Raw genomic sequence first — 6,874 nt, forward strand, 5'->3', positions numbered from 1 at the left:
CATGCGGAATCGACTGTAGTATTTGTAATCGGCATCTAGCAGAATGTTACCACTCTGCCGGCCACTATGGAATGAAAACATCGCGGCTTAACAGGCTCGCTTCATCAGTGTTTCGCCGAATCTAATTAATCGGACCCCATCACAGTCTCCGGGAACACTAAGATGGTGTCAGAAGTGCTCTTTTATCTCATGGGAGTACCACTACATCAAGAGTCAGTCCGTCGAATCACCCTTCAGCAACAAGCGGCTACCGGCAATTGTAGCCATGGCACATGCGTTCCCTACCTTCCCAAGTTTTGACCTGCGTGCTACCGACGACAACAATATTGGTCACGAATGAACGAGGTGGATAGAAAGGTTCGAAAACTTTCTTTTAGCTTGCGATATCTCGGCAGATGCACGCAAAAAAACGCTCCTCCTGCACTACGCCGGTGAAGAAGTCTATGACATATATAGCTCGCTCCCCGAGAGTGCTGCGCAAGGTGCGACGGCTACAAGCACGACCCAAACCACGCAGAGTACATCGACGCCAGAATACGATGCCACTCGAGCGAAACTGAATGCATATTTTGCGCCGCGAGTGAACTCAACATTTGCTATCTATAAATTTCGTCAATCTCAGCAAAATGTTGGTGAGTCACTGGACGCCTTCTACGCGCGTCTCCGGCAGCTTTCTCGCCACTGTAACTTCAAAAACGTCGACTCTGAAGTCAAGAACCAAATCATTCTCGCCACAACGTCGTCTCGCCTCCGAAAGTATGCCATGCTTCATTCCCTCACGTTACTGGACTTACTTAAGCAAGGAAGAATGCTCGAGGATGTCGAACGTGATGTGTCCGAAATCGAAAAGCACGTCGATAACAACGCGGCGGTGTTCGCAGTACACAAGGAAGGACAACACCATGGCCAACACCCAAGAAACGAACGACAGATGCCACGGCAGGCCTACACACCGCAGCGACCTCGTGTCTCGTCAGCAGATTGTCGCAACTGTGGCGCCAAGTAGCCTCACCAAGGCGGTCGATCCAGTTGTGCTGCATGGGCAAGACGTGCAAGGCATGTAACAAGGTTGGTCACTTTGCACGATTCTGTCGCTCAACCAGGAGAACAGTACACGCAGTGGACTGTGACAATGACTCAGACACAGTTAGCCTGCAGTAAGAAGAGTTCAAGTACTAGAGAGCCTGCAGCCACCTGTGACACCAGTCCAAGCAGCGACGAGTACGTTTTTGTTGCCATGACTTCCCCTCAAGCAAGTTCATCTCCAAAGGCTATTGTCACTGTCAACAATGTGCCAGTCACTTTCGCAATCGACACGGATGCTACAGTGCCAATTGTTGGCGAAAATGACTTCAAGAGCTGTCGCCTAAATATGAATCTCCAAGAAAAATACATCAGAGTGTTCCCATACAAATCAACGTCTCCACTTGAACTTTTGGGCAAAATCTCTGTTACAATAAGGCACAAAGATAGGTGCATTGAAAACATTTTTGTCATTCCAGGAAACTGTGCACCACTCTTAAGCTTCACAGCAGCAACCAACCTGGGGATTGTCCAGATCACGTACCAAGTTTCTGACAATCCAGGTGACAAGTCAGTCATGGAAGGATTCCCCAAATTGTTTAGTGGAGTTGGAAAACTCAAAAACCAGCACATCCACTTTTTTGTGAACGACGCAGTCCCACCTGTTGCACAACCACACAGATGTATTCCGTTTGTCTTACGTGATGCCACAGAAAAAGAACTTGAATGCCTCCTGTCAGAAGACATCATAGAGCCAGCCATCGGACCTACACCGTGGGTGTCCCCTGTGGTTATTGTGCCCAAACCCCATCAGCCTGATGAAATTCGAATCTGCATTGACATGCGTGTTGTGAACAGTGCCATTGAACGTGAACGACATTTGTGTCCGACAGTGGATGACATCATTGTGGCCTTAAATGGAGCAACAGTATTCTCCAACCTTGACCTGAAGAATGGATACCACCAGTTGGAACTTGACACTTCTTCAAGGCAGCTCACAACTTTCTCGACACATGTTGGCTTGTTTCGCTACAAACGTCTCAACTTTGGCATCAGCAGTGCGGCTGAAATCTTTCAAAACACCATCTTCCAAGTGCTCAATGGCATCCCCAATGTCCTGAATGTTAGTGACGACATCCTTGTTTTTGTACAAACAAAACCGGAGCATGACGCTTCATTGAAAGCAGTTCTGCAGCAACTCCAAGAAGCTGGACTGACATTCAATGGAAAAAAGTGTCACTTTCATCACCGAGAACTGAACTTTGGACTTATTTTCTCAGCTGACAGTGTTCGTCCTGATTCCAAGAAGATAGCAGCCTTCCTACAAATCAAAACACCAGAGTCACCGCAAGAAGTAAAGAGCCTGCTAGGCAGATTCTTGAGAAATCTAACCGACCTCACACAGCCGTTACGTGAACTGACATTGAAGAACGTTGCATGGGAGTGGACAGAACGACAGCAGAATGCTTTTGAGAGCTTAAAGCAAGCCATGTCTGATGCATCCACCCTTGCTTACTTCCACCCATCCAAGCCGACAGAACTGGTAGTAGATGCAAGTCCACATGGACTGGGTGCTATCCTCACACAATGTGTCAGTGAACACATTGCAGTGATAGCCTATGCAAGTAGAGTTCTCACACCTGTTGAAAGCCGCTATTCCCAAATAGAACGTGAAATGCTCGCTGTTGCATGGGCAATGGAGCACTTTCGCCTTTATCTTTGTGGAATTCACTTTCTTTTGCTGACTGATCACAAGCGTTTAGTGAGCATACTGGGAAACCCAAGATCATCACCATCTGCCCGCATTGAGCGCCTCGCTCTACGCATTCAACAGTACAAGTTTGATGTACAGCACACCGCAGGAAGTAGCAACCCTTCCGATTACCTTTCCAGGCATCCGGTTCCTGGGATGAAAATACATGCCCGCATCGACAAAGTTCCCAACGAGTACGTTAACTTCATCCAGTACCACAGCATCCCAAATGCCTTATCAGTTCAAGAAGTTGCTGAAGAAACTAAAGCAGACCAGCAGCTACAATTACTTGTCAGTGCTATCCAGCACCCCACACCTAGCAGCTGGGTCTCAGTTGAACTGAAGCCATTTGCCTCTATAAAGACTGAACTAACAACAACACCTGAGGGCATCGTCCTTCGAGGAATGCGCCTAGTTCTTCCCACTAGCCTGCAGAAGCAAGCAGTGCTGCTCGCCCACAAGGGTCATCAAGGGATTGTCAAAACAAAACAAATGCTGAGAGAAAACGTTTGGTCTCCAGGCATGGACAAACTAGTGCATACTCTGAATTTAAGCTGCCTACCATGTCAAGCTGTCGTTCCCCAAGCAAAGCGAGAACCACTTGCCATCACTGAACCACCCAATGGTCCCTGGGAGGAAGTTTCGGTTGACTTTTGTGGTCCGTTCCCAGATGGAAAGTACGCTATGGGGGTAATAGATGACTTCTCGCGATACCCAGTAGTACAAGTCACACATACCACGATAGCGAAGAATGTGCTCCCCTTGCTGCGACAAGTGTTTTGCCAGTTCGGAATCCCTGCACAGGTAAAAACTGACAATGGACCACCATTTCAAGGTAGAGAGTTTGCTGCACTCTCGAAATAGTTAGGATTTCGACACCATCGGATCACACCTTTGTGGCCTCAAGCTAATGATGAAGCTGAACGGTTCATGAGAACATTGAAAAAGCATCTTCGCACAAGTCAGCTTGACAACACAGATTGGAAAGTAGAGTTTGACACTTTCCTGATGTCATACAGATCTTCCAAACACCTTACAACAGGAAGATCACCATATGAACTGCTGTTTGGCAGACCAATGAGGAATCTTCTGTCGTGCTACCCTGAAGCTCCTTCACACAATGAAGACTTAACAAGGTTGAAAACAACCGTGCTCGAGAAAAAGGCATACAACAAACATCATGCTGACGCGCGAAGACATACTCAACCACATCGCTTCTCTATCGGTCAACAAGTCCTGGGCAAGCAAGAGAGACGCGACAAGTTCACTCCATGCTATGATCCAGACACTTATATCATTGTAAGCATTCATGGATCACAAATCAAGGCATCGAGAGGAAAAAGAGCAATAACGCGCAACTCAAGTTTTTTCAAGGATGTCTCTGGCCTCAAACAAGCATCAGCCACAACACCACTCGACCGCGATGACATCATATATCCACCACCTGTAGTGAACCAGCCTGCACTTCCTATATTGCACCCGCCTACACCACCTGCATTGCATCAGAGTCCTCCACGGAGAAACAGAAAACCTCCACGTCAACTGTCTGACTTTGAGACCTGACTTTGTGACTGTTTGCCAGTGAGAGACCTTTCTACAGTGGTCTGTGACAGAGTGTAGTTGAGTCTAATTGAAGTAGACTCCCCGTGACAGTATGTGCACATCCATTTAACTTTCCCCAAGGAGGGTAGTGCAGTGTTTGTAATCGGCATCTAGCCGAATGTTACCACTCTGTTAGCCACTATGGAATAAAAACATGGCGGCTTAACTAACAGGCTCGCTTCATCAGTGTCTCGCCCAATCTAATCAATCGGACCCCATCACAGTCTCCGGGAACACTAAGTCGACCCCCAAAAGATCATAAACTGTGATAAGTGCGTTGCGTACAGCACTCCTCTGTCTTGCGGCAAGAGATACGTGGGCCACACCGAAAGTTGCATAAACATAAGATTAGGTGAGCAACGAAGGAACTGCGGCAAAAATAACGACCCAAGCAACCTCGCCAAGCATGTTAATAGCTGTAAAAAATGCGTCCCAATATTCGAAAAAACGGCTGTAATTGGACATTTCACAGACCGGCGCGAAAGAATAATCTCTGAAGCATATGAAATGGCACGGGCCGGTTCCACGGAATGCGTAAGCGATCCGTCGATAGCGCTGACGAGCAGAGAGATCCAAGTGTTAACAGGCAGCGTGATGGAAAGCGGTGCTTCATGTGTTACGGGTTGATGAATTGCACTTATAAACTTGTTTCTGACACGTGTTTGTACATGTTTTCTTTGTATGTGTGTATATAAGGAGAGAAGTACTTGTAATAAACAGTTGAAAGTTCGCGCAAGTACCAGTCTTGTCTTGTGTTAGTGAATTGTCTCGAGTTAAAGTTCAGCGCGCCTACATGATGATGGAAAACCAACTAGCCGCCATTACAGCATTGCTTTCCAAACTTTCCTCAGCAAATGCTGACTTCATTAGCATCGATGTTCAATAATTCGTGAGCGGATACTAGGAAACAATAAAGCAATATAACTTTTTTAATGTTCTCTAACATTGTTTCGCATGTGTTTCAGTTCTAGTTATTTATGCGTCCGCATAACGTGCATTGGTTTGGCACTACCGGCACTGAACACTCCGTTTGTACAGCTGTGTTGCGCCCCTGTAAGGCCCATATTCTCACAAAGCTCAAGTCTGAACGTGGAATGATAACCGAAATACATGAGACTAGAGTCTTTAGAGCTAGCCTCTCAGTCTAGTTCAGCTTTTCAGAACTTAAAAAGTTCACTGCCTCACGAACAATTCAACGGATGATACTTCAATGGATGAAAAATGAGTATCTCTTACCTTCCCAGGCTTTTCAGTGCGTGACATACCGCTGCCCCAGAAGAATGTTTCTCGCATGCCATCATATTTCATTCTTGAGAGAACACAATTACTTATGCAAGGATGCCATATAAAACAAAGCATGCCCTTCATATTCGACAGCTGAGAACATAGATCGAGGTGCTCCGTTCAGTGCTTCGATTCGTAGTACTTATAGAGCGTTCGGTATTTCGAACATATGCCAATAATTAGTGCTATTAAGCTCCGCGTTAAGAGTATCCCGTGATAGCGTTTCAAATACCCACACACAGAGGGATGATGTTTTGCAGTTTTTTAAATTTCTTTATTTGTTAAATTTTTTTCAACACAATTTATACACCAATATTTACCACCAGCAAACATTTGCTTTCTGTTCTGAGCAGTTCGACACCTCTGAACACAATTTTCATTCTTTATATTATTTCAAAGCATTAGATGATCAGTTGCACACTAAATTTTTTGTATTGGTATTATCGAGCACTTGCTTTTCATTCTAAGTATTTTGACATCTTTGAACCCTCTTTATTCATTTTATTTTATTCATCAATTAATCACACGAATTTCTTAATTTGCTATCGCCTGTTACACACCAATCACTAGTACCAAAATTACAATAATACGAATATTTTACACAGCCCTCGATTATTTCCGACATACGATGACGAATACTACTAAAACTACGTCGGAAGCTATTCGACCGAACGAGCTACTTGAAATGACTAATAAAAGGAGGCAACGTACACCGTATGCTATGTTATCGTTGACTTCCGAAGCGCACTTCGCATCTAGTCGTGTATTGTAGTTGTGGGCTGTCTGCTTAAAGAGCACACTACTACTACTACGCCGGAGGCAATTCGACCGAACGAGCTGCTTAAAATAAAAAGGGGGCAGCGTATGCGATCGCTGACTTCCGAAGCGCACTTCACGCACAGTCTTGTACTGTAGTTGTCGAGTCTGCTTCAGAAAGTACAGCGTTATCAGCGAACTTTTCAGCCATGTTCAAGTTCGAGTTACCGAAAATAAAAGTCAAGCAAGCAGATTTTTCTGAAGCTCTGCACGTGCACGGGAGGGAGCGGGAATACTCTAGACAACCTGTGCCACGGGGCGCTGCGCCGCTCCATGCGTCAGCGCCCTCCATGAAGACCTCGGCAAAACCTCCGCGCAGCGCGGCCGCGTCGTCTGCTCCCCGCTGCGTTGAAACGTGTCATCCGCTTCCAGCTCTCCGGCCGCGTTCTGGCCGCC

At 46.1% G+C, this 6,874-nt stretch overlaps 1 pseudogene; it reads left to right on the forward strand.

Moving 5' to 3' along the window:
• Positions 1 to 265: 265 nt before the first annotated feature.
• On the forward strand, positions 266 to 4,339 carry LOC146194890 (uncharacterized; annotated as a pseudogene).
• The last annotated feature ends 2,535 nt before the right edge of the window (positions 4,340 to 6,874 follow it).

This window comes from Amblyomma maculatum, chromosome 3 (genome assembly GCF_055883805.1).
Source record: "Amblyomma maculatum isolate TAMU_Amacu chromosome 3, ASM5588380v1, whole genome shotgun sequence".
Lineage (NCBI taxonomy): Eukaryota > Metazoa > Arthropoda > Arachnida > Ixodida > Ixodidae > Amblyomma > Amblyomma maculatum.